Source organism: Heterodontus francisci, unplaced genomic scaffold (assembly GCF_036365525.1).
Source record: "Heterodontus francisci isolate sHetFra1 unplaced genomic scaffold, sHetFra1.hap1 HAP1_SCAFFOLD_58, whole genome shotgun sequence".
Taxonomy (NCBI): Eukaryota; Metazoa; Chordata; class Chondrichthyes; order Heterodontiformes; family Heterodontidae; genus Heterodontus; species Heterodontus francisci.
The window spans coordinates 6,188,826-6,199,486 of record NW_027142006.1 but is presented as its reverse complement, the minus strand read 5'-3'; the positions used below and the strand labels follow the sequence as shown (position 1 = coordinate 6,199,486).

At 42.8% G+C, this 10,661-nt stretch overlaps 2 non-coding genes across 2 annotated transcripts; both read left to right on the top strand.

Annotated features, from left to right (window-relative positions):
• The first annotated feature begins 3,983 nt into the window (after window positions 1-3,983).
• Window positions 3,984-4,065, top strand: trnar-gcg (transfer RNA arginine (anticodon GCG)). The gene has a single exon. It is a non-coding gene; the product is annotated as a tRNA-Arg (tRNA).
• Window positions 4,066-9,365: 5,300 nt separating this feature from the next.
• On the top strand, window positions 9,366-9,439 carry trnat-agu (transfer RNA threonine (anticodon AGU)). The gene has a single exon. It is a non-coding gene; the product is annotated as a tRNA-Thr (tRNA).
• Window positions 9,440-10,661: the final 1,222 nt, after the last annotated feature.

Sequence of the window (10,661 nt, the reverse complement as noted above, 5' to 3'; positions counted from 1 at the left end):
CTGCTAAAGATTGAACTTTATCTCATTTCATTCACAGCTCAGGGTCAGTGTGGCACAGTGGGACTTCTGGCTGTGTCCCACTTCACAATCCATCAGTACTGAGAAAACAATGGGGAATATTACTCACATGTTGTGTTCTGTAACTTTTTACAAACATTTTAATGTATATATTGTCTTCCAAAGCAGTGACAGAATGGTGGCTTTAGTGTGTTGTTGAAATAGCTTTGTTGAGTTCGTGCTGTACTAACAGTTAAACAGTTCTTGGTTCAATCCCAGGTTTTGGCACTTTCAACCTCTCCTGTGTCTTTTTCTTTGGCTCCAATTGTCAAGCTGCATGATTTACTCTGAAATTAGCACCAGAGAACCAAGGCACCAGCGAGCATGAGGAGCTGAAATTAGCACAGATCAAATCCACTTAATATTTCTGACTGAAGATGGTTGCAAATGCTTCAGCTTCATCTTTTGCACTGACGTGCTCAGCACGACCATCATTGAGGATGTGAATGTTTTTGGAGCCTCCTCATCTTGTTAGTTATTTAATTATCCACCACCATTCACGACTGGATGTGGCAGGACTGTGGAGCTGTGATCTGATCCTGAGGGAGATATCCGTGCGTGGAATGGCGGGATATATGGAGAGTGATCCTGAAGAGGGTGTCCGAGCCTGGAGTGGAAGCTTTCCGTGGAGGTATAGGAGTAGGTCATTCATCCCCAGTGTTTTATAAAGGTTTAGCATAACTTATTTGCTTTTACTCGATGCCTCTATTCATAAAGCCAATTGTCCTGTTTGCTCTTAGCAACCTTTTCAAACCTTGATCAAAAAAGATTGGTTTGCATTGTCTCATTCTTCCTCCCAAACTGTATCACTTCACAATTTTCTGTGTAAAATTTTATCTGCTGTGTGAAAGTCCATTTTACCAGTGTGTTGAAGTTCCTCTGAAGTGTGTTACTGTCACTGGCATAGATTAGATTAGATTAGATTAGAGATACAGCACTGAAACAGGCCCTTCGGCCCACCGAGTCTGTGCCGAACATCAACCACCCATTTATACTAATCCTACACTAATCCCATATTCCTACCAAACATCCCCACCTGTCCCTATATTTCCCTACCACCTACCTACACTAGTGACAATTTATAATGGCCAATTTACCTATCAACCTGCAAGTCTTTTGGCTTGTGGGAGGAAACCGGAGCACCCGGAGAAAACCCACGCAGACACAGGGAGAACTTGCAAACTCCACACAGGCAGTACCTGGACGAAATTCACGAGCATTCTTTGATGCTATCTCCGTGGAAAGAGCAATCTTACACACTAGCTCAAATTGGGATTTTGTGTGTTTAGTATCTTTTCTCATCCACCAATATAAGCACAAATCTGTCTCATAATGTACAGTCTAAGAATGTGCCAAAGTTGCAATGTGGTGATAAATTCTTCAGTGTCACAATGTACTCACCAACTGTTTCACTACTTTTCTGATTTCTGGATCCATGTTTGTAGCTTTCCGTGATCTCTAGTGGCTTAGGGTTGAGCCTCACTTCAACGAAGAAACGGAAAATTATGATTTAAAGATTACACTGTCAATCATTCACATCTCTGTCTTCTCCTTAACTTCGAGTTCAAATTTGTTTGTGAAGTTGAGTGACACGTTAAGAAAGCACAGTCTTTGTCTTTGTGAAGGAAGTGATTTGTGAATGACTGTTTGAAACTGTCCCTTCTTGCACAGAAATTCAGTGCAAATACTCGATCACTCACAATTTCCTTGAGAGAAATTTGTTCACAATCGCATTCGACACGGAAACTGCCTCAGCATTAATCTCACTGAAGCAGAATGTGACCGTGTTGTTTGTTTCAGAATGTTGGTGCCGTTATTTGTCGCTTTTAACCGAGACTGGGACACAGGGCAAGGTTGATCCGAGGTTGGAATATATTATCATTCAGGAGCAAGAAAAATCAAAAGGAACAAAATAAGAAAACCCAGTCTCCAGATTTGAGAATCTGTAGATCCGCTTTGGGAAAGTGAATCAGAGCAGAATGAAGGGTGAACTGTCCAGAAGAGATGAAGACACAGCTCAGTCAACACGTTCCCCTGGTTTATGATGCTGGAACATTCCTCACACAGAAATGATTCAACCCAATGACAAACATTCTTACAGCTGATAATTTATGCTACTGATTTAAGGACTGTCTCATGTGGTTACCGAGTGACGACGAGAAGATATTAAACTTTGTTCTATTCAATCTAGCTGTGATGAAGTTTGAATTTTTCTACCTTTTATAAACAGTATTTGAAGGGTCTCGGTAACAATGTTCAGTGTTGATGAGAGTGGGGTCTGGGTGAGAAGCTGCTGAGTGTGACAGGGTCAGGACTGGATGCAGGAAGTTCTCTGACAGTCTCCTTCTATCTCTCTAATGGGTTTGAGTTGATTTACGACTTGTAGCTTTTATTTTACTTTTCTTATTTAGAGATACAGCACTGAAACAGGCCCTTCGGCCCACCGAGTCTGTGCCAACCAGCAACCACCCATTTATACTAATCCTACATTAATCCCATATTCTCTACCACATCCCCACCATTCTCCAACCACGTACCTACACTAGGGACAATTTACAATGGCCAATTTACCGACCAACCTGCAAGTCTTTTGGAGGTGGGAGGAAACCAGAGTACCCGGCGGAAACCCACACAGACACAGGGAGAACTTGCAAACTCCACACAGGCAGTACCCAGAACTGAATCCTGGTCGCTGGAGCTGTGAGGCTGCGGTGCTAACCATTGCGCCACTGTGCTGCTGTTGGTGTTTTGATAAATGAAGGAAGTTCCCTCCACCCATTTTTTTTGGACAGACAGTGTGGTATAAGGATGTAAAGGGTTAATGCTGAAGATAGTGGGATCAACCCCTCCCACGGTCAGAGTGATGATGTAACAGTCACATGAGATGAAGTTTGGGAGAAGAGAGAGCAGCACCAAGGATGCTAGCTTAGCAGGCTTGATGAGTGTGTATAGAGTATTGTGTAAATTAGAAAAGAGTTCTTAGTTCTTTCAGCAGGAACTGTGTCCAGAAAATATCGAGAAACTCACAATTTTATTATTCAGGAGTCGGAACACAGATATTAATTCCAAGTGACCGTTCTGGGACCAATTAACAAAAAAAGTAGAGAATAGTATTGCTGACTGATTGAAATCCCCGAGTGAGGAGACAGTTAAACAGGTGATCTGTTGGAGCATCCTTCGATCCAAGGTTTCAGCAACATTTAAACTCCCTTTTTGGTGAAATTCTCTGTTATTTGCAACTTTTTTATCAGCTTTGATGGGCGAGTGAAAAAACTGAAAAAATTGAACAGTTCCATCCTTTCTTTTCTTCCTTCTTCTCTTCTTTCCATCAGTTTCTCTTTTCTGTCCCAGATCAATATAATGATGAGAATCCCACTTTAATCTGCTGTTTCTGGTGTTTTATCCATTCAATCAAAATTTCAACATTCCAATCAAATCTATTTGTTATTCCACAGTGTCTCTCCATGTGTTTTATTCTGTTGTATTCTTTCACAGTCTGTTTGATGATCAATGCCACATCTCACTCTCTGTTCTGGTGAAGATCAGAAGCAGTGATATCTGTTTACACCACCCGACAAGTCGGCCTGAGGCTGTGCCTCGCTGATCATGTGGAGTTTAAGCAATTCTTCCAGTCAGTTAGTTCAGTTGTCATTTCATGAGTAATTCGGGCATCTTGACTTCATCAGTGACCTAATGGTTCAGGTGTCTGAGTGATGTTAATCATGATGTGTTGAAATGATTGTATGTTCCAGTCTTTCCGTGGTGGGTTTTCACACTGAGTAGAAATGTGTTGGACATGTTCTGGAAATGTTTCACACTGCTCCATTCCCAACTTCATTTCCTGACTGAAGATATATTTCCATCATTCCACAGCTGGCTGCACAGCCAGAAACTGTGCTGAAGGTGACAGCTGTGATTCTGCAACTGACAAGGTGACCGCGAGGTTAAGGTGATGGACTGCGAATCTATTGTGCTCTGCACACGTGGGTTCGAATCCCATCCTTGTCGCTAGTTTATGAACTGTTCAGTGTATTGTTCATGTGCAAAGTCAGCCTCGAAACCTGTTCTTGTCAATGTCCGGACAGTGATTCCAGAATTGTTTATACTTTATTAAAATTGAGACAGACAATTGGAATTCTTCACCCAAACTGCACTGGAATGAAGATCAAATAGGGATCACGAAACAGAGCAGGAATTTTCCTCCCCTCCTTCCTTCCATCTTTACTTTCTCTCGATTTGCACCAAGTGAAAGACAAATGGGAAAAGCAAATGGCGAGGGAGCAGATGCAGAAAATTATCCTTTGGCAAGAAATTTATTTTCAAATCTTCTTGATAGATTAAGTGAGTGAGCAATGCTTTGGCAGATGGAGGTTGAAATGAGGGGTCATCTAGTACCTACGATAGATCAGAGTGTTTTTTTGTAAGAGGTGAGATGTTAGAAACGGCGGAGGAGCAGAGACCCGAATACTGAATTAATAAAAGCTAGTGGACTGGTAGAAAATAATGTGAAAAGTGAACAGAATATGAAGATTGGAACTCATGTTGCAGTGATATAAAGCTCTGTGCTCCTGAAGTAAATGTCCAAGCCCAGATTGTAGGGAATCTGTGGAGAGTGATTTGGTTTTTATTCATTCTTGGGTGTGAGTATCGCTGATAAGGCGAGCATTTTTTACCCATTCCTATTGCCGTTAAGAAGGTGGTGGAGAGCTGCCTTCTTGAACTGATGCAGTCCATATGGTGCAGGAACACCCACAGTGCTATTGGGGAGGGAGTTCCAGGATTGTGACCCAACAACAGTGAAGAAATGGCGATATCGTTCCAAGTCAGGATGGTGAGTGTCTTGGAGGGGAACCTGCAGGTAGTGAGTTCCCATGCATCTGCTGCCCTTGTCCTTCGAGGTGGTAGTGGTCACGAGTTTGGAAGGTGCTGTTGAAGGATATTTGGCGAGTTGTTGCAGTGCATATGGAGATGGTACACACTGCAGCCACTGTTTACTGGTTGTGGAGGGATTGAATGTTTAAGGTGGTGGGTTAGGTGCCGATCAAGTGCGCTGCTTTGTCCTGGATGGTGTTGAGCTTCTTGAGTGTTGTTGAGTGGGATGTATTCCATCACACTCCTGACTTGTGCCTTGTAGATGGTGGACAGGATTTGGGGTGTCAGGAGGTGAGATACTTGCTGCAGAATTCGTAATCTCTGACCTGCGCTTATAGCCACAGCATAGATGTGACTGGTCCAGTTACGTTTCTGGTCAAGATGTTGATGGTGGGGGATTTAACGATGATAATGCTTCTGAATATCAAAAGGTAGATGTTTTTTCTCTCTCATTGGAGATGTTCACTGCTTGGCACTTGTGTGGCCAGATGGTTGCTTGTCACTTATCAGCTCAAGCCTGAATGTTGTTCAGGTCTTGCTGCTTGCAGGCACAGACTGCTTCAGTATCTAAAGAGTTGTGAGTCATCATCTAACATTCCCACTTCTGACTTATGTTGAAGAGAAAGTCGTCAATGAAACAGCTGGGATGTTTGTGTCTAGGACACTACCCTGAGAAGTTCCTGAGGCAATGTCCTGGGCTGAGATGATTGGCCTCCACGAACCACAACCATCTTGTTTTGTGCGAGGTACAACTCCAGCAAGTGGAGAGTTTTCCCCCTGATTCCCAGTGACTTCAATTTTGCTAGGGATCCTTGATGCCACACTCACTCAAGGGAAATCACTCTCACCTCTCCTCTGGAATTCCACTCTTTTGTCTCTGTTTGGACCAAGCTGCAATGAGATCATGCAAACATAATATCAGAACAACTAGTAGCAGGAGTAGGCCATTTGGCCCGTCGAGCTTGCTCCGCCATTCAATAGGATCATGGCTGACCTGATCATGACCTCAACCCCACTTTCTTGCCTGCCCACATAACCCTTGGCTCTCTTGTAGATAAAAATCTTGAACACATTCAATGACCCAGCCTCCACTGCTCTCTGAAGTAGAGAATTCCAAAGATTAATGACCCTCTGAGAGAAGAAATTCCTTCTTAAATGAAAAAGCCCTAAATCTGAAACTGTGTCTCCTAGTTCTAGATTCCACCACGAGAGGAAACATCCTCTCAGCATCTACCCTGTCAAGCCCCCTCAGAATCTTATATGTCTCAATACGTTCACCTTTCATTTTTCTCAACTCCAATGAGTATCAGTCCAACCTGCTCAACTTTCCTCAAAAGACAACACCTTCATCACAGGAATCAATCCAATGCACCTTCTCTGAACTGCCTCCTATGCAAGTATATCCCTCCTTAAATAAGGAGACCAAAACTGCACACAGTACTCTCGGTGTGGTTTCACCAGCACCATGTACATTTGTAGCAAGACTTCTCTACTTTTATACTCCATCCCCCTTGCAATAAAGGGTAACATTCCATTTGCCTTCCTAATTATTTGCTGTACCTGCATGGTAACTTTTTGTGATTCATGTACAAGGACACCCAGATCCTTCTACATCGCAGCATTCTGTGATCTCTCACAATTTAAATAATATTTTCCTGTTCTATTCTTCCTACCAAAGTGGATAACCTCACATTTTCCCACATTGTACTCTATCTGCCAAATTATTTCCTGGAGCTGAGAGACCCTGGCAGAACCTAAACTGAGCATCGATGATCAGATTATTGCAACATGTGTGGTGCTTGATAGCACTGTTGGTGACATCTTCCATCACTTTGCTGATGATTGATTGTAGACTGATGGGGCGGCAATTGGTCAGATTGGATTTGTCCTGCATTTATTTTATGGAGTGGGCACACTTGGGCAATTTTCCACATTGTCAAGTAGATGCCTGTGTTGTAGCTCTACTGGAACAGTGTGGCTGAGAGCGCAGCTAGTTCTGGAGCACAAGTCTTCAGGACTAGAGCCGGAAATCTTGTCAGGGTCCATAGTCTTTGCTGTATCGAGTGTCTTCAGTTGCTTCTTGCCATTATGTGGAGTGAAGCGAATTGGCTGAAAACTGGAAGCTGTGATGCTGGGGACCTCCAGAGGCCGAGATGAATCATCCACTGAGCAATTTCTGACTGAAGATGGTTTCAAATGCTCCAGCTTCACCTTTTGCACTGACGTGCTCGGCTCCACCAACATTGAGGATAGGGATGTTTTTGGAGCCTCCTCATCTGGTTCGTTATTTAATTGTCCACCACCATTCATGACTGGTTACTTAGTTTCTCAGGCAGTGTCCTAGGCCCAACCATCCTCAGCTGTTTCATTGATGGCTTTCTCTTCAACATAAGTGAGAAGTGGGAATGTTCGCTGATGATTCACAACTCATCAGATACTGAAGCAATCTGTACCTGCAAGCAGCAAGACCTGAACAACATTCAGGCTTGAGCTGATATGTGACAAGCAACATTCTTTGATCTGATCCTGAGGGAGATATCCGTGCGTGGAGTGGCGGGATGTATGGAGAGTGATTCTGAAGAGGGTGTCTGAACCTGGAGGGCAGAATCTGTGGAGAGTGGTCCTCAAAGGATGTCCATGACTGGAGATTTAGGAATTCTGAAGAGGGTCTCCGAGCCCATAGTGCTGGGATGTATGGAGAGTGATCCTGAAGTGGGTGTCCGAGCCTGGAGTGGCAGGATCTGTGGAGATTGATCCTGATGAGTGTGTGTAAACCTGGAATGGAAGCTTTCTGTGGAGGTACAGGAGGAGGCATTCATTCCCAGTATTTTATAAAGGTTTAGCATAACTTATATGCTTTTACTCTGTGCCTCTATTAATAAAGCCAAGTGTCCTGTTTGCTCTTAGCTACCTTTTCAATCCTTCTAACATTGGTGTACATTATCTCTCTGCTCCTGCACCCAGTTTAGAATTGTAACGGTTCATTTATATGGCATTCTTCCTTCCAAATTGTATCACTTCACACTTCTCTGTGTAAAATTTCATCTGTTATGTGAAAGCCCATTTTACCATTTTTTTTAAGTTCCCCTGAAGTGTGTTACGATCAGTGGCATAGGACAAAATTCCTGAGCATTCTTTGATGCTATCTCCATAGACAGAGCAATCTTATACGCGAGCTCAAATGTAGGCTTTTGTGTGTTTAGTATTTTATTTCACCCACCAATATAAGCACAAATATGTCACGTAAATCTTGTTCACTGCAGTCCCTGCTGCTGTTTGCTGCCTATATTTACAGACTTTAATATCAACCTCGTCACCATGTTCTCTAATATATTCAGGGGGCATCAGCAGAGAAAATGTTCACCAAGCATGGCAAGTGCAAGGAAATGTTTTTTTATGTCATTATGTCATGAACATAATATACAAATTTTTACATGTGTGAATCATCAAGATGTGGCCTCATAAATGCAACCCCGTCACAATAAACACTGTCACCTTTCAATGTTTAGCAGACAGGTTTGACGGCCTGATGTGTGTGATTCCCATATTAATGTGTTTGTGCAAAGTTCGGGGAAAGATGGAGATATGAATAATTTATAGGAAAATCTTTTAAACATATTACCACATCTCTCACTCACAAAGATCTGCAAACACATGGATTCCAAAAGAACCTGAGTACAAAATCACCTAAAATAAACACAGCCAGAGAAACTTGCAATAACCTGTAGCTCAGGGAAAGTACAGATGGATATTGGGCATCTCCTGGCAGGACAGAGTGCCGAATGCAGAAGTACACCAGCGTGCAGGGATCTGCAGCATGTTTGCCCTCTTGAGTCAGCGGTGACTCTGTTGACTGGGTCATGTGTGCTGAATGGATGACGGTCGCTTTGCCAAAGACATGCTCTTTGGTGAGCTTGCTATCAGCATGAGACCAACAGGTCACCCACGTCTGTGATACAAGGACATCTGCAAAGCGAGATCTCAAGCAGACTGGGATTGGAGTCGATGCATGGGAAGTCCTTCCTGCTGACTGGAATTCCTGGAGAAAGGCATTCAGGAAGACCATGGGAAAAGCAGAGGACAAAAGAAATGACCAGATGGTGGGAAAGAGAGCTCAGAGGAAGGAAAAATTATCAGTCGACCTCGGGCCAATGACATTCATCTATACCAGCTGCAGAATGGATTGACACTCACGAGTCATCCTCTACAGCCACAACAAACGATGTTACATACAGAAGTGACATACACCCCGGGTGTAGCCCATCGCCTTCCGAGACGGACGGTTGCCTATTACAATTACAACTACAGCTACAACTACAAGAGTGAGTCAGAGGCTGGGAACACTGCCGTGACGAACTCAGCTCTTGACTCGCCAAAGCCTGCCCACTATCTACAAGGCCTTCCTCTGATTTCAATTGCACACGCATTTGTGATTTGGCTCTGTAGCTTAGTTGGTTAAAGCACCTGTCTAGTAAACAGGAGATCCTGGGTTCAATTCCCAGCAGAGCCTTATTTCACAGTAGCAACATGCTTGAAAAGTTTCATTATCAACATTGACATTTGTGTCTTGTGAACCTTAATTCAAAATACTTGATGAATTTCAATCACATTAAAAAAACAGCCTTTGTGAAGGATATGAGTTTGGAATGGCTGTTCCTCCTTGCACAGAATTTCAGTGCTGAGACATCAAAGTTAACTTCTTTGACATAAATTTGTTCACAGTTACATTCAACCTGGAAAACAGCTTGATATTAATCTCACTGAAGGAGAGTGTTTGTGTCATTATGTGTTGCTTTTAACCGAGACTGGGACATGACGCAAGTGGGAGGGTTTATCTGAGGTTTGGAATATTTGTCAGTCAGGAACAAGAAAAATCAAAGGAACCAAATAAGAAAACCTATGTCTCATGTGGTTACCGAGAAACGGTGAGAAGATATTAAACTTTGTTGCTTACAGTATTTGTAAACAGTATTTGAAGGGTCTCAGTAAAAATGTTCAGTGTTGATGAGAGTGGGGTCTGGGTGAGCAGCTGCTTAATGTGAGAGGGTCAGGACTGGATGCAGGAAGTTCTCTGACAGTCTCTCTCTGATGGGTTGAGTTGATTTTCAACTGGCAGCTGTTGCTGTTTTGATAATTCAAGTTCCCTCCACTGATTTTTTTGGACAGACAGTGCAGTATGAGGATGTAAAGGGTTAATGCTGAAGACAGTGGGATTAACCCCTCCCACAATCAGAGTGATGATGTAACAGTCACATGAGATGAGGTTTGGGAGGAGAGAGCAGCACCAAGGATGCCAGTTTCGGAGGCTTGATGAGTGTGTATATAGTATTATGTAAATTAGAAAAGAGTTCTTAGTTCTTTCAGCAGGAAATGTGTCCAGAAAATATCACGAAACTCACAATTTTATTATTCAGGAGTTGGAACACAGGGATATTAACTCCAAGTGACAGTAGTGGTTTCATTTAACAAAAGAAAAGGAGAGAATAATATTGCTCATTGATTGAAATCTCCCAGTGAGGAGACAGTTAAACAGGTGATCTGTTGGCGCATCCTTCGATCCAAGGTTTCGGCAGCATTTAATCTCCCTTTTTGGTGAAACTCTCTGTTTTTTGCATCTTTTTTTAATCCAGCTTTGATGGACCAGTGAAAAAACTGAAAAAAGTGAACAGATCCATCCTTTCTTTTCTTCCTTCTTCCCATCAGTTTCTCTTTTCTGTCCCAATTTAATCTGC